General features: G+C 45.7%; 1 long non-coding RNA gene across 1 annotated transcript; it reads right to left on the bottom strand.

The window, feature by feature from the left end:
• Positions 1-11,946: 11,946 nt before the first annotated feature.
• LOC142572497 (uncharacterized) lies at positions 11,947-17,445 on the bottom strand. The gene is made up of 3 exons (XR_012826091.1): positions 17,354-17,445; positions 13,185-13,238; positions 11,947-11,973 (listed from the first exon to the last, which is right to left on the bottom strand). It is a non-coding gene; the product is annotated as an uncharacterized LOC142572497 (long non-coding RNA).
• Positions 17,446-21,565: the final 4,120 nt, after the last annotated feature.

The following is a 21,565-nucleotide window of genomic DNA, read 5'->3' as shown; positions in this document are numbered from 1 at the left end:
TGGCCGCCTTCTGGCGGCTGCTGCCGGGGGGGCGCACGTCGCGCGAGACTCGCGCCCGGCGCCCGCTCTGATTGGCTGCGCGGCCGCGACTCGGACGCTACCCTGGCGGCGGCGGAGTCGCAGCCAGAGCGGGTGGCTCCGGGACGCAACGCTGAAATCGCGAGGAGCGGCCGGCCGACCACGTGGTGGCGGATGTTGTCAGTGTTGTCGGGCTGTTTTGTTGTGGGCCGAACTTGCCGTGCCGATGCCGCGCGAGAAGCACAGCTTCGGTCGATTGTGAGCAAGCACCGCCGCGCTGGAAATATGACGGCTCTTTGTTCCGTTTGTCGTTGAGTCAGGCCTGCAGCCGTGCACGATGAGTCGCCTCAGACTGTGCTCTCAGGTTGCCTTTTATCCGAAAAAAAGACAAAATCGACGCGCCAATTTTTCGCAGCCGCGCACTTTTCTTCGAAGCCGTTGCCGCCTCGGTCCGTTGTCTTTCGATTGCTAAACACCCTGTTCAAATCCAATGCGGGAAACTCGCCGGAGGCTTTCAGGCAGTCGCTAATAGTAAATCCTGGCAATTTGTCGTTCTATCTTGTTCGAAGGGATTCCTGTCCTGTTTTGGCTCATTAAATGCAGCAGATGAAAGCGGCTTTACATTCGCCGGGATGCATAAGCAGTTTGAGATTTTCTGAGGACGTTTAGCCGATACATTTTTTAGGACATCGTTTCAAGCAAACAGCATCAAAAAAGTGCAGCATAATCAGCAGAAGAGCGTTATGTATGCATAAATCATTTTATGTATTATTAATAATCTTGAAGAGTCATTACATACGAATATATCTAGCAAATACCAGCTGCCATCTTTCGCATATATAGCGAACCGCTTTCTACTGTAAATGAAAGAGAGATACTGAAGCGTGGTGTGGATGTCAGATTGCCATTCTGGAGTAAGCAGGGAACACAAAGACAATAACGAAGAGGAAGCACAGAGCGAAGAGCAGAGTTTAATCCTGTCTGCCGCTTCAAACCGGCAAAAGGCCCATAAAGTGATAAAAAGATTGAGAGATAAGTGAAAAGAAAAGTGTATGGGAAAAACGAGGAGAGGGAAGGAAACTTGTCAGCATTTTAGTTAGTGAAAAAAAAAAAGAAGAAGCAGGAAGTTGAACTCTTTCCTTACCTATAGAAATGAGTTCATTTCGATGTTTTTATGTTTCAAAGTTTTATTTCAAGACGAATTAGTCGCAATCTATACAGTGATACTTAAAATTGTATTGTGATCGTTGGTGTTTTGAATGGAATTAAGGCAGAAACACTTGCTCAGAGAGTTTTTGAGAAATCATGTGAGAAACTTAAAACAAGCACCTCAATGAATCCGAATGAAAGTAATAATTTGTTATTTTTATTATAAGTACTCAGAGTAAATAAAATATGCACTATAAAAAATATACGCCTTGGTCTTATATAGTCCCTTAACTTTGTTAAGCCACAAAAATTATTATACAGATTTGATGGAGTGTTTCTTAGTCCAAATAATGACCATGATATGCGGGAAAGGCATGGCTTCGCAAATTGCGCCTATTGTGCAGGGAGCATTTGTTTTTGCTCATTGAAGCAAGCACATGGTTCCTTTCCCTACTGCATTATTCGGGCTCTCGAAGCCATGGCTTCCAGGCTGGGAGCATTCACAAGCCTCCTCATAATTGACCGGCCCAGTGCGCCTTGAACTGGCGCTGGCGCTTTCGCGTGCTTTTGCTTTGTGTAGTACTTGTACAGTACTGTGCCGTAATGTGCAGTGCTTCACAATATTGCACAGTAATGAATAAGGACATTTGCACAAGCGGTGCTCAAAAAGTAAGAGATTAGGGTGCTGGTAAAGGTAATGCCGAAGGTCGGTCTAAAATCGACTGCCCACGACGGCAAGGATTGCTCGCAATAAGTTGTACGTAGGGCGAGAAAACGCTAATGAATAAAAGCAATCCACGACAGGGGAAAAGAAAACCTGCACATGATATTAGTCGAATAAAATGATCAAAACAGCAAGCGCTCCTGAGCATGTACAGATGTTTGAGACATATTTTGTTAAAGCAATGTAGGCGTCGGATCGAGAAATTAGGCAACCCGACACAAGCTTCCGTGTTTTCATTGCTGCTGTCATTTAAAATTTAAGCTACCCGCTGTGGTTGCTCAGTGGCTATGGTGTTGGGCAGGTGAGCACGAGGTCGCGGGATCGAATCCCGGCCAAGGCGGCCGCATTTCGATGGGGGCGAAAACACCCGTGTGCTTAGATTTAGGTGCGCGTTAAAGAACCCCACGTGGTCGAAATTTCTGGAGTCCTCCAATACGGCGTGCCTCATAATCAGAAATCGGTTTTGGCACGTAAAACTTCATATTTTTTAAAAAAATTATGTTGCCGAGTCAACCAACACTCTTAGAAAAACGTATACCCTTTGAGGCTTGCCCCACAAGGATAATCGTCTTATGCCTTGCCCGCGTTTCCTTTCTTTAACGCTGTAAGCCCGATACTTCCCAGTCACGAACGGCATGTGTGTCATCAGTGTGACACAGCATTCACGACAGGGAAGTAGCGAGCGCCGAGTTTTAAAGAAAGGAAACGCAAGGAAGGCAGATGACGAATATTGTTGTGGGACAAATACACGCCCCAAAGGGTGCAACCGTTTTAAAAGTGAAAGCGCAAATTTCGCATCGTTAGACGGGGAAATACGAACCGCACTGAAGACTAGTCTTCGACGATACCTCCTTGCAAAGCTTTATTTTTACAGGCTCCTCCTGAATCTGTCAAAAGTTGTCAAATCTTACCAATAGTTAAAGCCGACAATGCATAATTTTAATGGCATTGCTCGCGTAAATATTCCAACGGCAATGGTTAACGACGTGTCGAAAACTGTCGATCGAATTTATCCATTTCCTTAAGCCCGGTAAGGAAAGAGTTAACCGTGGAAGTGTTCAAATTTACCCTTGCTAAAGTTTACTTTCATACAACCCCAAACTTCAGCCGGGAAAACACAGCGCACTCCAAGACCAAAACGCTAGCCGTATTTTTCTCGCACGAAAATCACGCCTGAATGACTTGCGGGGCCATTCAGAGGACGAGCCTTCAAGTGATTGGTTTTGATAACACGAAACAGACGGTAGCTATACCTAATAGCAGGTAAATTTCTTCGCTTCTTTCACTGAGTTTTCATTGGCTGCCGTTGTCCCGATATCAAGTGGGGGGCGTCAAAATATGACAAAACTTTCCGCGCTCTTTGTCGAAGTCAGACCTTGTTTGTATAATTTTAAAGTAAATGTAGAATACTCGATCTACACAAGCAGAAATACGGACACCAAAGCACAATTAGGGGCAGAAACAAGTGGTCATTCGACCAGCACCCATAACCTTAATTGTGCCTGCGTCTAATGACCCATTTACCCGCCGCGGTGGCTAAGCGGCTATGGCGTTTGCGATGTTAAAGGGACACTAAAGGAAAACACTAAATCAGTTTAGACTAATAAAGCATTGTTTGAGAACCCTGCAGGCAGTCAGTTCAAAATAATAGTTTGGTTATCAGACGAAAAAATGCAGGTCGAAGTATCAGTATTTGGATTTCGCGCCGAAACCCCGACGCCGCTACGTCAGTGTGACGTCATTGATTCCAAAGTATGTTTTCGCATTTGGGCCGCGTTGGCTGAGTAAAGGTTCCCGAAATTTGCTGTGTTTAATGGTTGCTTCCTTTAGAACACAATGCAGTCAATCTGTACCGTTATATGAGTAAGTAGGGCCTAGAAGATGCCATCAAAATCCATGACGTCACAGCGACCAGGTGCGGGAACTTCAAGGAGGCGTCGCCACCCGTCTTTCGTTCTTGCGCTTTTTCTTGCTTGCCAAGCGTCTTATCGTGGTAAGAGTGGTGTTTTTAGTGTCATAGAAGGGTATAATTTACTGATGCAGAAGAAATCATTTTTCTCTTTAGTGTCCCTTTAAGCACGAGGTCGCGGAAGCAAATCCCGGCCGCGGCGGCCGCATTCCGATGAGGGCGAATTGCAAAAACGCCCGTGTCCCGTGAATTGGTGGCACGTTAAAGATCCCCCGGTGGTCAAAATTAATCCGGAGTCCCCCACTACGGCGTGCCTCATAATCAAATCGTGGTTTTGGCAGGTAACACCCCAGAATACATTCTAATAACGCAGACTTGGATCCAATACACAGTCCAACCAACAAGCAGTGGGAGAGTGAACTTGCCAGCTCTAGCCCTAATAGTCAGCTGTGGCCGACAGAAAGGGCCAAGACGGCGGGTAGAACCAACGGAGTCCTCTACTAGGGACCCCGCCCACTATAGGCAGATCTTTCGTCCGTTAAATGATGTTTTTCCTCCTCCTCTTCCTCTAATGTGCGTCTTTTCTGCCTGTAAGTGTGTCGCTTCATTGTTCAAGGTATACGTGGGGCAGGATTCCTATAGCCATGGCCCAATAACCACTTCTAGTTTTGCAATAAAGTATACAATATATCCGTCTCAGTGCTTGACACAATTTATATTCCACAGTGACCTGGGTATGCTGCTCTCGTTTGCTCGTTACAAACAAACACACACGCACACACACACAAATGTATATGTATATTGAACGAATTGCAGACACGCCTTGAAAATAAAAAGCAAACATTTAACTTCGACGTTTCGGCCGGGGTAGGGCCTTCATCAAGAATGCGATTGCTATCCCCCAGAGCTCAATTTTTAAATTTTCTATGTTAGGGTGAAGCATGGGAAAAAAAATAAAAAATGCAAGTACGGCGTCATGAATACCATCACGCGTACATTGCCTCACGTATATATATATATATATATATATATATATATATATATATATATATATATATATATATATATATATATATATATATATATATATATACTTCTGGTTGGGAAGTGGATGGGATAACGACGCCGCAGTAGCTCAATAAGAGCATCGCACTTGTTATGCGAATACGTGGGTTCGTATCCCACCTGCGGCATGTGCTTTCGTTCATTCACTTTGACTTCAATTTCCTGTTGCAATAGCAACTATATGGACACTCCAGGCGCATTTCTGCCGTCGCCGTCTCCGCGAGGTTTCGTAGAAAGTCCAAGGACGACCGCCGCGCTTCGTTTGCTGTAAGTGCGAGTGAAGCGTGTGAGGGTGAGCCGGCGATCGCGGTTCAATAGAGAGTTTTAGCCCAGCGGGTTTACGGCCAGCGGAGCGGAGCGGGCGAGCGGAGACACGACTGCGCATGCGCACAACGCTGAGGCGGCCAGCGATTTTGCGGAGCAGCGTTTACGCCCGCTGGAAAGCACTCCCCAGCGGAGGGTATACGCAGCGCGCGAGCGTGCGTAAGCGCGCGCGGGCGTGTATGGGAAATGCAAGATGGCAGCCGCGAACATGAACGCCGGCAGTTCTGCATCGACGACGGCGACTGCGGCGCTGACCCGTACATTAGTACTCAGTATATTATTAACAAATAATGTACTGAGAACATGTAATATATCTTTATTCAACATTTCTTGCATTATAAAAGCAAGCGTAATTCAAATTCATTTCTCAGTAACTCCTATTCGGACCACTAGGTGGGGAAGCAGAGCGCCCCGCTCTCTCCGCTCGAGCGGGTGAGTGATCCGCCGCGGGCTAAAATTCTTTTTTCGCGAGCCGCTCCGCTGGCGCAACGGTGGAGACCGCGAGCGGAGCGAAACGTAAACCCGCTGAGCTAAAACTCTCTAATCTCGCGCACGCAAGCGAAGGAAGCGGGGAGGAAGCGCGCCGTCTTCCGTCGCGCACGGAGCTCCAGGGGGAGGGTAGGGAGGGGGGGAGGGGGTTCTACTCCAGACGGCCTGGGCGGCCGCGCGCGCCCGCCCGGGCCGCTGTATCTTGAAAGCCATCTGCGACGGGGACAAAGTCCGCCACCCGCTGTGTTTCCGCGGCTTAGTTCACGTTGATGCGAGACGCAGCAACGCAGCAGAAGTATATATATATATATATATATATATATATATATATATATATATATATATATATATATATATATATATGCGTACAAGACGAAGGTAGATACGCAAAGGAGGTTTTCCGTGTATGAAGCAACACTGTGAATCAATCGTTTGAAGGTAGTTTATTAGAGGAAAATGAAGAATTGAGACGCGGAAGGCGGGGAAGTTAAGCAAAAGACAAGCATTCAGTTTACTAACCTCCACTGCGGAAGTAGTAAGGGAATACAAAGGTTCAAAAAGAGAAAAAAAAAGGAAGTCTGGTAGTTGTAGTTGACCGATGAGTTGAGTTGCTGCAGTAACTGACTCGAGTTGAAGTTGGCCAATCATTCCGTTGACAGTACAGTTCATTATCTAAAGGTATCAACGCGCATGTGCGCACTGACAGGATAGTGCCGAGCAAAGCCTTACTTTTGCGCAAAGATTCTCGAATATGGCTAGGGGTGGCGTTCACCAAGTCTTTTGCTTTCCGAATCGGATGGGCCGACGACGCCTCGTGTGATGACTGTGGTAACGAGGCGACTCTTCAGCACCTTCTCTGTGACTATGCTCGCTATAATTCACAGAGACGATCGCTCGCAATCGCGATAGCGCGCTTCGAACGAAGACCTCTAACAGAGGAACTTATATTAAAATGCCGTCATCACAAGCCATCGCAGCAGAGGGCGACGAGGGCACTGTTGCAGTTTTTAAGGGTAACAGAATTGGGCAAGCGGCTGTAGCCTGAATAGATGCTTATAGTGCTGCAAGTGATACTGTGCTGTGCGGTGACAGTATGCGGTGACAGTGACCGACTGTGATTGTGTGTCTAAGCACCTTTCTTTCTTTATCTCTAATTTATTATCACTTTACCGCCCCATCCCCTCTTTCCCCAGCGTAGGGTAGCAAATCGGATCTTCCCCTCTGGTTAATCTCCCTGCCTTTCCCCTTTCCTCTGTCTCTCTCTTGCGCAAAGCCAGAAACAAAAAAAAATTGTAACGATACAGGAACGTCTGGGCGTGCTTCACCATTGTGCCGGGTATAACTAGTTCTTCTATGCCTGCTCAAAGAAGAATAAAAGTGTACTTGCAATATTTCTTTAGCACAGGGAAGCAGTAGAAGACCACTTTTCTACTCTTTAGCATCATATGAAGTCATGAATCAACAGGAAAATATACCGTCGTTGTTCATATGATATGATGCGCACTGTGTTGATTTATTCAACTCGTTTACGCTGCGTAACTCAATGGAGCCGACTTAAGTCCATCAAAGCGCAGTCATTCCTTTCTTGGCCACGGCGTCCGCATTTAGATGGGGGGAAATGCAAAAACACCCGTGTATTTAGATTTAGGTGAATGTTAGAGAAACCCAGGATGTCAAAATTAATCCGGAGTCCCCAAATACGGCGTGCCTCATAATCAGATTGTGGTTTTGGCACGTAAAACGCGATAATATAATTTTTAATTACTTTCTTGCAGTTTAAGACACCCAGCTAGCGTGAGTGCTCTGATGACTATAGACGTCGTTTCTTCCCCGTTTGCAAACCCCCTAAAGCACATTTCATTTCTTGGGCTCCAGTGTCACTGTCCGTCAGGCTTTCCATCTGCTCTTTTCACTGCAAGACCCCTTGGATGATGCAGGAAGACACAAGTGTTTGAAGAACGAGGACCTCCCACTACATACCTATGCTCCGTCTTCCGTGCCACACTGTCTTCTTTCGTGCAGATTGAGTTGAGTTGAGTTGAGTGGTTGTAGGCTACCACTGTAGCCTTGCAGTTGCTGCCGGCAATTGCTCCAGCGTAGCGACCCTTAAAATACATAAATCACATAGATCAGACACAGACCTCACAACTACACATAGTCACTCCTAAGGTCACCATGTGGAGGCCAAATCCGTGTCCTGCAGGTAATTTAAAAGAAGGCGAGAAACCTCCTTCCTACATAACTGGTTCCCGCGCGGGAGAACAATGCCCTGAAGAGAGCTGTGAGGAATTCCTGTCTTCTTGAGCGACCCGATTAACACACTCCTTTCCGCGTTATACAGAGTACAGCACATAAGGTAATGTTCTATGTGACCGCATACACCACAGGTTGAACATAATGGAGACAACGCCAGGCCAAGAGACAAGAGACTCTTCAGAGAAGCGGTGTTGTGCCACTTCAGTTCTTTGTGGAGCTCACCTCACAAGCCATGTGTGACCAAGGGTCTCAAAAGAAACCAAGCCACTTTACTGCTCCGCATTCGCACGGGCTCTGCTGGTACCCCTGCGTGGATGTATTCGTGCAGTTTCTCCCAAGCACTTCTGAAAAAACATCTTTTTCTCATGCAATGAAACCGGCCAGTGCATGTTTATGTTATTTTCACTGACGCAGTAGAAAGCATCCTAACGTAAATAGAAGCGACGAGAGCCTTTGAAGAATGAAACACAGGAAAGGGGTATGAAAGAACGACGTTTCGGTTTCGCGTTTCGGTGGGTCTCCCACAAATCTGCGTGAATGCGCGTTCACATTTAGGGACAAGAAAGCGCGTGTCGTGGCTCGGTCTCGGAGGGCGCCCAGCAATCGATTGAGGAAATTCGGTCTGGAAAAGACCCCGACCCCATTCCCTCCCGGCCACGGTTATTTGCCGTGCAGTGGTCGAAATGTGCATGCTAACTATTTCTTAGTAGGCCTCCCGAACCGGAGTCCCCGCAGCCGGTGTCACCCCGGCTCCGTGCCTCCCCAGCGACGGCGGGTGGTCGGTCGGCGCGGTCTGGCTGTCGCCCCCTAATGAAGAGATATATCGCGACTCCGCGCGAGATTTCTCGCGCGGATTGGGTCCCGCGATCTTGCTGGAAGGCTGAGTTGGCCGGATCGGGGCGCTTACGTTTTTTTCTCGACGTTCGCACGAGCTCCTTCCGGATCTCCGCAAAAGCCGGCTCCTTTGACTCAAAGCCACTTTTGAGGGTGATGGACATACGCGGAAGCGAGAAGCAGCATTTGCGGGTCTATGTCTTGTCTAATGGTAACACTTAATTTTGTGGGTGTGAAACGGAACTAGGAGAAGTTCAAGCCAATGAGAAAACGGGATTTATAATAAAGCGGCCACATGGTCTAACGAACAGTGTTTCAGCCGTATTTATGTGACGTTTAATATAGTTAATGTCTGGGATTTTTGCGGAGCTAGCGTTGGTCATATGCGTCCTTCTGTAGCGGCCAAGTGGCTACGCTTCACGCGTGCATGCATTTGTCAAATGAAAGATAACGTTGCCGGAGACGGATTGTAGGCTCGTTCATATTCAGATGCTCTGTGCGCATAAAGCAACCGAATCCGGTCCGTGCAGCCTGATTCCCGCGCCGAAGCTATTTTTCACCTTTTAATGATGTATGGAATATTAACTGAAATCTCCTTCAAAGCCGTGCGTCCACCATCACTGCAGATGCACTGAGAAGTTGCATGCCCGACAATACAAAGTTTGGGACAAGAGCATGCACAAAAGGCTTCACCATACTACAGCGATAACTTTCTCCGCCGCGGTGGCTTAATAGCGGCGGTGGCGTTCAAATGTTAAGCACGAGGTGGCGGTTTCGATTCCCAGCCGCAGCGGTCGTATTTCTGCGGGGGCGAGATGCAAACATGCTCGTGTACTTAGATTCAGGTGCACCTTAAAAAAAGCCCAGGAGGTCAAAATTAATCTAGAGTCCACTACGGCGTGCCTCGCAATCATATCGAGACTTTGACACGCAAAGTCCCCCAATTTAATTTTTTAAGTGTACAATCATTTCTATGCCTACCCGACGACAAAACCCATTCGTCCACCCATCCCTCTGTCCATTCGTCACGTCAGACGCTTTCAAGATAGGGCGCACAGCAGCGAGCGAATTGACTTTCCAGCTGCCTCTCGCTTCAACGCGAACTAATCGGCAAGAACACAGCGCACACGAAGTTATCAGCACTCGGCGCACTGTGTCCCCATCGCAGATCGCTTTCAAGATAGGGACCGCGCGGCCATGCCATACGAAGCAGCCGCTGGGGTACGGTTTATCACGGTTGATAATGGTTCGCATTGAGATGAGGCAGCATCAATGACCACGTCTACGTGCGAGGTCTGCCAACCGTGACACTGTTCAAGTACCTCGCGTACTACAGCACGCATTGGGCAGTGCTCATCTTCCACGAAGCAGCGCCATGATCCAAAAGCACCATCATCAAATTTGAAGATAAAGAAAAAATGCAACAAGAAGAACGAAACAAGGGACTGTACATAATGCTGTATATATTTGCTTTATTTACAAAATCTATCTCGTCATTTCATCCCACGTTCACATCCTCTGGGAGTCATCTGTAACGTGAGTGAACATTGCTACTATTCGCCTCTTCTCCGTCGTCTCATGCTGGTCTCAGTCAACATTTGGCTGTTGCAACGACGCTTCTCCGTTTCAAGATTCTTTCGCGGTATTTCTCGCAATTATGAGCAACATACGGCGGCGAAACAGCAGGTAATTAGTAACAAGTGCTTACGCATCATTTAGATAACTCCCACAGGAGATTCTGCGTATAATTGTTTTAGATAGAGCGAGCATTTTGGAATAGAACATTTCACTGTTGACTCGACAGCAAAAACTGTGTCGTACGTTCTACAGCGCGCAAGCGTTAGGAGTATTTCTCAATAACGCGCTTCAGAAAGCCCAGTGCCCCCCCCCCCCCTTTCCCTTCCATGTGGGTAAAATTAACAGTGTGCCATAAAAATAAAACGTACAAATTCTTGCCTGGTTTCTAAACTGGCTAGCTATAGGCACGTCCTTTCACAACAATTAAGGCTTCAAGCCTCAGCAACTGAGAAAGGATTTCGGAGAACTGCGGAATATATCCACTAGAAGGGGCGTGTGTAGATCAGGGCGCTTGTGTTTGTCCTGCATTGTCTACTCATAAACGAAAATAATTATATGGGAAACTGTGTGGGTCGATTTTTTTATTAGTAACAGCTCCACGAAGCCAGGAAAAGCACGTAAACCTGCGTCGGTTAAGTGATATGTAGTACTAACAAGAACAGACAGATGAAAGTGAAAAAAAAAAGACAGCTTGCCACTGGTGGGAGCCGAACCTGCACCATCGTGTGGCACATGCGATGTTCTACCAATCGAGTTGCGGAGGCGGCTTTATCTCCGTCCACAGAGTTTCATACTAGAATTGTGAGGCAAATCTGGCCCTATAGCGTCAACGCGCCCCACCGGCAGTACAAGCATTTGTCTAAAGTTCGTCTTTCCGGCGTGGAACAAACTTTTGGTTTCATGTTTTAACCTTATGTTCTCAACTAAACTTTGCTGTATGAGAATGATTGTCCTCATTTACTCTCTCATTTCTCTCATTGTACTGTTCTCAGAACGAACCAAAAGAACTCCTTAAAACATCTAAAATTGTCACCCTTTGTGAATGCCACTGTTCAAGATTCGTCCAGATCTAGCAACATGCGCACTCAATAGTATCGAGAGGTTTATCCAGTCGAAATAATGCAACAGAATGACGTAGTCAAACAACTTTGCAGAAAGAGAAAATGCCCCTGACAACGCGGTAACATATATAAATGCGAAGCCATCTCGACGATTTAGTCGAACTTACGGAGTGGAAATGTACGGCCGCGGTTGTTTGTCCGCTTGACACAAAGCAAGAAAAGCCACGACGACAAATGAGAAGTCAGGGGGATCCGATAACGCACTCGATCGCTAGGCCGGAAAGCTGTAATTGAAGAGAGCATGCGACCGGATGCTGCACGATCACAGCGACTCGCTCCAAGCTTGGTAGCACAATGGGTTCAAGTATAAAGGGCGAGCGTACTCACTTCACTTCAGTTTATTACCTTAATGACCCCCGTTTAGGGGGTATTACATAAGGAGTGGGCTAACAAATGAAGGTTACAAATAAGTCTTTATGCGGAACAGTGCGCTGGGACATCTTCCGTAAAACTTGATGGACACGCGATTGCTGCAATGTCTCGGGGAAGGCCATTCCAGTCCACTGCTGCAAGAAGAAAAATGAGGCAGCAAAGGTGGTAGTGCGAGCACGTAAGCGTGCAATTTGATATGGGTAGCTAGTGCGGTGGGATATGCGCGTCAGTGGGATGATGTAGGGCGTACGATTTAGGAAGCTGTGAAAAAATTTCTGAAGCAGAAAGAGGCTGGCGATGCGGCGACGCACAGAAAAATTTGGAATACCAGTTTCGAGTTTGAGGGATGATATGCTTATGTCATATGAGTATGAAGTATAAATGAACCTAGTTGCACGATTTTGTACGGATTCTAATTGGTTGATTAAGTATACCTGGTTCGGACTCCAGATGGGCGCCGCATATTCTAGTTTAGATCTGATTAGAGATTTATACGCGAGAAGTTTTATGTCCTGTGAGGAGTGACGGAAAATGACGCTTTAAAGAAACCGAGAGACCTGTTCGCTGATGGTATGACATTGGTGACATGTGCGCGTCAGGAAAGATCGCAGGGCAAGGTGACGTCAAGGTACTTATAGGATTGGACTTGTTCAACAGTGGTGTTAGAGATTACGTAAGAAAAAAGCAAAGGATTACGCTGGTGTTGAAATGAAACGAGTTTGTATTTAGTGGGATTAAGTGTCATTAGCCAAAGATCGCACCACTCCTGTAGATGGTTAAGGTCATTTTGGAGTGCATTTTGATGAGAAAGGTTGGTAATTGTGCAATATATGACGAAATCGTCGGCAAACATACGGATATGAGAAGATACATGGTTGGGTAGGGCGTTAATATATGTTAGGAACAGAAGGGGTGCGAGAACAGACCCTTGGGGGACGCCCGATGTTACTGCGAGGGAGCTAGAACGTTTATTTTTAGTAGAGACGAACTCAGAACGGTTAGTAAGAAATTCTGAAATCCTTCCGAGAATGTGAAGGTGCAGGTTCAACTGGGCAAGTTTTAGTAACAGGCGTTTGTGCGGTACTTTGTCGAATGCTTTACCGAAGTCCAGAAATATTGCATCAGTCTGACGGTTACGGTCAAGATTGGAATGTAAGTCATGAATAAATATTGCCAGTTGAGTTTCACAGGATAAAGATTTACGAAAGCCATGATGGGAACAATGAAAGAAATTGTTCGTGTCCAGGAAGTGCCTTACGTGAGAGTATATGACATGTTCCATGATTTTGCATGGGACGCTCGTTAGTGAAATGGGACGGTAGTTCAAAGGGGGATTGTTTGTTACCTGATTTCTGGACAGGAATGACCGTTCCCACTTTCTAGTCGTCTGGCGAAATTCCTGTTTGAACAGTGAAAGCGACAGTGAGAACAGTATCGAAAAATATTTTGCAATAATTTGTTTAGTATTTTGTAACAGTTTGGAGTTAATGTCGTCTAGGGCAGCTGATGATGAAAGTTTAATTTTGTTGATGAGGGACGAAATGACAGCAAGAGAGAATGCCACTGGGGCCATGATTGGTAATGTTGTAGCAGGTGGCGTAGGAAATCGTAAATCAGCTCCTTTAGTAAGAAAGGATGAGAACGCGATGTTAAACACTTAAGCATGATGATTGCGTGCTATGGAGAGCTTAAGATACGGCTGAAGAGCAGCCAAAATGTTCAGTTCCCAAACTGCTTCGATTAATTACTGTAGTTATGGCCGATCCAGTGTCCATAAAAATATCTTGCTCTACTGCTGTGTTCTACAGCTTCAGCTAAAATAAAAGGCATCACCGAAGCTCATGGTTGTGCACTTCCGCTATGGTCTATAGTTGCATGGCGATGTTTTGATTTATTAAAATTAGCAAAGCATGAAACGGCGGCAAGGGGAGAATATATACAGGAGACCTCACATGTCGAATCGCCGTTATGCCCGCCAAGCTGGACATACAAATTACGGCTCTACGATGTGGCACGTGTGGACTGTTACGGCAGCAAAGATCGGTGTGAAGTATAAACATATCTGTGCTGGAAAAGCTTGGACGGTCGTAATATCACTTATTCTAGAAGTACATGGCGTGCGGTTTGGCACAGGTTTTTAAGCTCTATAGAGTGCTCTTTTTTTTTTTTTAGCTGCAGAAAACATTTGAAAATTGCCTGTTGTAGATAGCACAATTCAAACACTTGATCTAAATTGCTCTATGCGGCGGTCTTCGCTTCTAGTAGAAATCAAAATGCCTAATTGAGCAATTAACGTATTTACGCTAATTAAATGTTAAATTAATTACATCACTGCACATATTTCTATCTGCTAATTACAGCTGGTGAGTCCGCAACTAGTATCCACTTGGACCGAATTTTCAGTACTGCACCAATTTCGAGATATTAATTTTCAAAGTGTCTGACGGAATGAATTGGTGTTCCAGTTAGTTTTATGCTTCGATGCATAAAACAGCGTTTTATTTAAAAACGTAACTGCAACAACAACGCGTTTCCTCGGATACTTTGAAAATCAATACAGTTGAAACTCGATTTAACGAAGTGATTACGACGCTCGAATTATCTCGTTAAATCGAGAAGTTCGTAAAATCGAGAAAATAATTTTCCGGTCCTTCGAAATCTAAAATTGTAACGTAGTGGCGCACAAAAGCCACCGCGGCATAGTATTTGCCGGTGATCCAGCCATCTGTCGCGTAAACCATGCAATAACGAAAGCAGCCATATTCGCCCCTACCGAGGCGGTTTTGAGTCCGCTGTCCCGTGCATGGGCGCGGCGTGCAACCTCGTCAAGATAAAGCTAGGGCAGTGACTAGGGCACCTAGAAGGCTTATCGGGATCACTTTAGAGCGCACACTCGAAGAAAAAACTTCGTCTTTGTCAAAATTAGATTGAAATCGCCGCTTTTCTTACCCATTTATTTGAGGAAAAAGTTCGTTAATTTGAGTTCAGCCAAGCTAGTTTCGTTAATTCGGGTTAGTGACAACTTTTTTTTTATTGATATGATATAAGGAGATGTTGACGCACAATTTAAGGCGCCGGCTACTCCTTATCTCTTGAATGGTTCCATCATACAACATACGGGGTTCAAGATTACATATGAAATAATCTTTTGAACCCTATAGGCATCTGCCGGGGAATGGATATGTCTTCGTTAGATCGGGAACTTCGTAAAATAGGGTTTTGTTAGATCGAGTTCTAACTGCATCTCAAGACTGGTGCAGTCCTGATAATTCGTCCCAAGTGGATACGCGTGGCGAACTCGCCAGTTATAATTCGTAGTTTAAATTATGTGCCACAAATAAATAGGTTAATTAAAAGTAGTTAGCGTGATTATGTTAGTTCTTCCAATTAAGCATTTTGATTTCTGCTGGAAGTAATGGCTGCCTCATCGATTAACTTAGATCAAGGAGTAGAATTGTGCTATCTGCAACTGTCAATTTTTTAAAATTTGGTGCAGCTAAGAAACAAAAATCATCAGAGACACTTACGACTGCTTGCGTGTGGGAATGCGAAAGCATTATTGTCCATTTGGTGAAATGCTTTTATTTTACACACTCATTCCATACAGTCATAAAGAGGCGCCACCTTCTCCCTATTGGCTGCGGCGTCACGTGCCCTATGACGCAAGCACTTGGCCGCACCTTTAGCCAGCCAGATAGCGGCGACGCGACCTGTGCACTAGGCAGGCCTTTCGCCAGCCAGAACCGTGGCGTCGGCGAAGCGGGCTTGTCTCGCGCCGCGGGTTGCCGGGTTCAGTTCCCACCCAGATCCAAATTTCGTTTTCGAAGCCATTAAGTTACTTTGTTTGCAGTCCCCTCTCTGGGAAATTTTACGTAAATCCGAGCGTTATTATTATTATTATTATTTTTTTGAAGTTCGTTTACTCCTTGTGCCGTCAGCTATTTTTGGCACGCCATTTCGGTCACAACGCTGACAACGCCGGATTTTCGTGTAACGGGGCATATAATGATTTCGCAATAAAAAAAGAAACGCGCTGTATGTCTAGTGCATCACACTATGACACGTACTACATAGATAGTTGCTGCATATTTCAGATACGAACGCCCGCGCATGCGTGCAGGCAGCGCTTTCTTGTGAGTTAATTTATTATTTGTACTCATTCCTGATTACAGGTTAGCAGTCTGTGGACTTGGGTAAGTCGGTGATTCATACTTGAATCTTATCGTGCTTCAACTGCACACGCGATGATGCGCTTGCTCTGGTACGTTAAGGAAAATGTAGCATACCAAAAAATTTCCTAGTTTTGCCCAATACCAAAGTGTTATGTAGATATACTGGATTCGTAATCATTATATGCAACGCAATATTAAATTTAGCAATTGCCAGTGTTCCACGAGGTATCACTCAGCGCAAACATTCCCTGTTGCGCGCAAGCACCCTGCGCGTAGCTGTTTGTCTTAAGCTGAGTTCTATATAATCCGCCCGTCCGACACTACGCCTGCTATGGGCTGTTCCCGTTCCAAACAGAAAAAAAAAGAAGAAAAAAATTCCGCCTCCAGGTGAGCGCGACCCTGCGCTAAAGTGTGTAATGTTAGAACTGGTACATTGTTTCATGCCCTACCTCAGCATGAGCACGAAACTACGGACACAGACCCATCATGCCGCACGGTGAAACCAACTTGTTATCTTGAAAAACGATTTATTCTTGCTCAAGTTTCTAAGCAAATTTTGTCAAAATATTGAGTCTGAGATGGGCAAATCTACAAGTGCACTAATGTACTTCTCGAGATGCAAAAGCCTATATGACCGCTTGTGATGAAATGAACGATGTAGGTGTGGGTGTGCCCTGCGTGGGTGTGTCCGTGAAAACTGCAAACTTCTCTCCTTCTGATCTTTCAGTCCCCTTTCCCCCTTCTCCAGTGCAGGGTAGTCAACCGGGCTCAGCCTCGTTAACCTCCCTGTCTTTTCCTTATCACTGTTCTCTGTATCTCTCGTCAGTGTATTTCTTAAACAAATCTGAGAAATTGAAGAACTAATAAGGAATTTCATCATTCCATGTATTAAGTTTCACTGCAACTCCCATTTTTCACTTCATTCACTTCCACCCCATCCACGGCTGAGTGGCTGATTCTTTACCTGGCGGAATTTACCAGAGCAGCACTGAGGAATAACTCCAAGCGAAGCGATGGACTGAAAGCTTTGGCTTTATTTTATTTGATAAGTAAAGCGTGAGGCGTACGTTCTTCAGCCTAGCTCTGCTAACGGAGGGAATTGAGACGCAAGGTTCTTTTTTTTTACGCCATAAGTAGTGAATATCATTGAGGAATCTGCAACATTATTACTCTATTGCAGCGGAGGCGGCAACGCTCCGAATGAAGTCTAAAAGTATCAGCAACAATTACTTGTTTGTACCCGCCAGCAATGTAACTACAGAAGTACCAACAACAACATTTTACGAAATGGTCTTTTTTTCACTTTTAGCGCCAATCCCTTCGCAGAGCTATATGTACATACCGTGCTTGTCCCGGAATCGTCCTCGCAACAGCGTCTCGAGGATTGATTCGCGTAAAACAAAATTATCGCAAGGGCAGCCGGTGACCGCAACAACGGCGTCAGAGCAAGCTGCCCCCTGCGTGGCTTCGGTCATGCGCAGCCCAGCAGCGTGCCCGTCATTATCAATGGCCGTGTCCATTAGGAGGGGGGCCTTCAGGGCTCCGGGTCGGGCGATGTTGTAACCGGGATCCCCGCGGCCGTGTGGATCGACGAGCGGGGCCGCAGGCCAGGTTGGCGCGTGCGCTCACGTGCGTGGCGCCGCGTATGTACACGCGTGCCGATCCCCACGCGCGCGCTGCCTGACTCAGCGGCCCAGACAGGGCGACGCCTGGCCGACGCACAGCGCTACATCGCAGTCCCCGCGCGACCCTACCTGTCTTCTTCGTCACCTGGTGCGTCAGGCTCACGAGGGGCTTTGCTTTGTTTCCTCCTCTCACGACACTGGCTCGTAGCGCGGTCGATAGCCACGTCGCTCCTTCGTTCGTGTATTTCGCGCACGAAAGCTTTTCTGTAATGTGCGGCGCGTAGCGAAAAAACAGACTCAATCAAACGCACTCGTCGCATTTACCACATTACTGCACGAGTACAACTAAATTACCGCAACGGTTCCTTTATTTCAAGTGGAAAGGAAAACGCCATCTTCGTTCTTATTTCTCTTATTGCAATAATTATATCCACGATAACAAAAGATGAAATAAGCATGAAATAAGCGTCCAAGATTTCACGGGGCTTTCTTGGAGGTGCAGCGAGCCATAGCCGTGGGTTCGTTGAATATGGGCTTGTAGCCGCATGGTACGCAATGTGCCGCCAAACTTTCTGGCGACTGGAGCAATTCTGTCTCATACATTTGCTCTCTTAAACTTATATCTTAACGTGATATTTTAACCTGGGGAATTAAGGTACGAAAAACAAATATTATTCGGATCCCACGTGCAGTTGGAATCGGTTTAAGCAATGTTTCATTAATGTTTACCAAGAACACTGCTTCGTTTTGCGACTAGTTGCAAGTTTAAAGCAGGCTGCATGCAAGGTCGGGCACGTTTTCTCCAGTTGTATTTAGAGTTTTATGGTGCAAAAACAACTTATGCTATGACGCACCAGCCACAAGGTAACATTGTGCAGTTAGGTAAACGCGTTTGAAGCAACAAAAGTTATTACTTCTCAGTTAATTAAAAAAAGCCGCAGTTTCGTCCAAATGGAGAAACATAGATGGCGATAGCAAATTAGTGGACAACCACACGAAGTAAAGATATCAGTTTTATCGGCCGTATAAATTTGTAAACGTTAGCTTACTAACTAAATTAGCAAGCATGGGCTCACGCGCGCACAAGCAAACATGAACGCACCTCACACGTTCCCTGCGGAAACTCGCCCTCAAAACGCTAGAGTACGGAAGCGTGGCGGCAGCGAGCGAATTGACCTTCGTGCTGTCTCGCTTTAACGAGAACTAAGCGGCGTGAACAGAGCGCGCACGAAGCTATTAGCCCCTCGTCGCACCTAGACTCTGTCCCCTATTGCTGATCGCTTTCAAGATAGGGCCCGCGCGGCCGCGCCACAAGCAGCAGCCGCCGAGAGTAGATCGCTCAACCATCCCTCCCCTCCTCACGGTGCCCTGCGCGCGACGGAAGGCGGTACGCTTCCTCCCCGCTTTCCTCCCTTGCGCGCGCGAAATATAACCGCCATCGTCGGCTCAGCCCCGCACGTTTTCACGCCCACATGCAGCATACGGCACCCGGCGGCGATGTTATCACCCTTGGACTTTCTTCGGAACATCACGGCGATGGCGACAGCAGAAATGTGCCTCGAGTGTACATATAATTGCTATCGCAATAAAACGTTGTCTCGAAAAACTGCAAAACATCTTTAAGAGATATGTGCCTTTTCCGATAGGATCAAAGGTGAATGAAGTGGCGTTGGTGTTTCGTAAAGTTTATGAAAATACTTTTTTGCTTTTCCAACACCGGACACGTTATCAATATGGTGTTCATGGTAAGAGGCTCTAGGCATCGTTTACATGCTGGTTTTTCTTCATTTCCGAGTAAAAACTGCGACTTAGGTGTGTGTACCCGACGGGAACGCAACATGAAATCACTTTCATAAAACGTTCATGGTGGTGAGGTGTCTACCATTTCTTGAGTATGGGTTGCACAAATTGAATAGTCCTATTCGTCGTGCTGCATTGATAGGAACGATGCGCGAATTACCCGGATATAGACCTCGAATCGGTATCTTCCTTTCAGTTAGTCTTGCATGGGTCACCATTAATACACAGTTATCTGCCTTTTTATTATGCCGCATAGCAACGTGACTCGGAACCCAACATAGACAAATTACCTTTCCATGACTTCCAGCTTAGAGCAGCACGCTCAAAATACCGGCTAGAAGAGCTTCGCACTATGATTTTCCAAGGAGGGCCTTTAGTGCGTTTAGGGAATCCGTGGAGACAACCGCCTTTTAATAATTTACAATCACTATTTTCATTGAAAGCTATAAACAACTCGTATACTTCAGACATAAAGAGCGAAATAAGCTGTGGCTATCTAATACAATTTCCCCAGTGTTCGACTACAATTACATTTCCAACATGTGCTTTTCTCTTTAACTCATCAGTATAAAACTCAGTGTGGCCCATATATATATATTGGCAATGGGAAGAAATCTTGTATTATGCGTTCACAGTGGGTTTCCTTTTTCTTGTAATGTGTAAGGGTCAATAAAGAAAAATGCAGAAAATCCTACCATTGGACCAGTCTATTCGGCCTTTCGGCAAAACATATAGCACTCCTCGTTCGTGACATCATACACTTGGTACTTTTCTTGGAACAAAAGAGTAAGTGGTCTTATGGTCTGTGGTTTGTTTGCGTAGTGCATTATGCTCGTGGTGTAGATAACAGGGCGGTAAACCAGGGGCGGGAAACGCCTCACTCAACGAAAAATTGTAGCGTCTTTGTCGCACTCAACATACTTCGTGTGCTTGGCCTGCAATTTGCTAGAAAATTAGAACATCAGAAGCCACCCCAGTCGCAAGACAGTGTGCAATGTCAACTTACCATTCCGGATAATCACACCAAGTGACTTGTTCAGCTACATTAAAGACCCGGTGGGGGCCTTACATAGGGGGAAATGATAACAAAACGAAGATACATTGTAACTCATTGAAAATAACTATGTGACGAAAAAAAACAAGAAAAAAGAAAGAAAGAAGAGGAAGGGAATGCGCGATACAAGACAATGAATCTACAGCTAACAAAACTGTTAGCAGACACCTTTGTGCAAACATCGCAATGTAGATTCCTATACACATTAGTGAATGTAACACAACGGAACGAGAATTACAATGACCAAATAATCTATAAGAGGGCCTGCAGTTTCCAGGTACTCGGCACTAAGTACACTGAACCGAAGAGGGGCTCGATCTGCGATTTAAAACTTCAGGAAAGAAAAATAAAACAGTAACATGACACAAGTGAACTGAATCTGAAAGTGATGGAAGTAGGAAACAAAATAAACAATGTTCATAAGAATGTGCTCTTTACGTGGCTAACAAATGTATCATAATTGGTAAGACATGCAACATCTTCTGAGAGTTCATTCCAATGTCTGATAGCGACAAGAAGTGGCGAGTAAAGAAAGTGGTTAGTTCGCGCATATATAGGGTGCACCTTACAGGAATGGTCTAGTCGAGAAAAAACGCGATAAGCCGGCGTGATGTAACGGGTGGCGAAGGGTGAATGACTGTGATAAAGTTTTAGAAGAAAAAGAAAGAAGAGACAGCAGTGCCTGACGCCTGCGATCTGCAAGTGACGGTAATTTGAGCGATGTTTTTATTTCCGTTACCATAAATGTTCTAAAGCACTTCCTTGCAATGAAACGAGCGACTTTATTCTTAAGCGATTCTAGTTTGTTGATTAGGTATAATTGATTAGGGTTCCATATTATAGATGCATACTCTATTTTCGAGCGTACTAATGTAGCGTGAGCTAGTAGTTTTGTATCGGTATTAGCAGAGTGTTGGTTGAGCCTAATGAACCCGAGTGCGCGAGATGCTTTGCTAACAACCTCATCAATATGGCGATTCCACGAAATATCCCATGTCAAATTAATTCCTAAATATTTTACATTAGGCACCATTTCGATAAGCATGTTATTTAATCTGTAATGGCATTCGACTGC

Source organism: Dermacentor variabilis, chromosome 1, assembly GCF_050947875.1.
Source record: "Dermacentor variabilis isolate Ectoservices chromosome 1, ASM5094787v1, whole genome shotgun sequence".
Lineage (NCBI taxonomy): Eukaryota > Metazoa > Arthropoda > Arachnida > Ixodida > Ixodidae > Dermacentor > Dermacentor variabilis.
The sequence above is the reverse complement of the archived record's forward strand: the minus strand, read 5'-3'. Positions and strand labels throughout refer to the sequence as shown.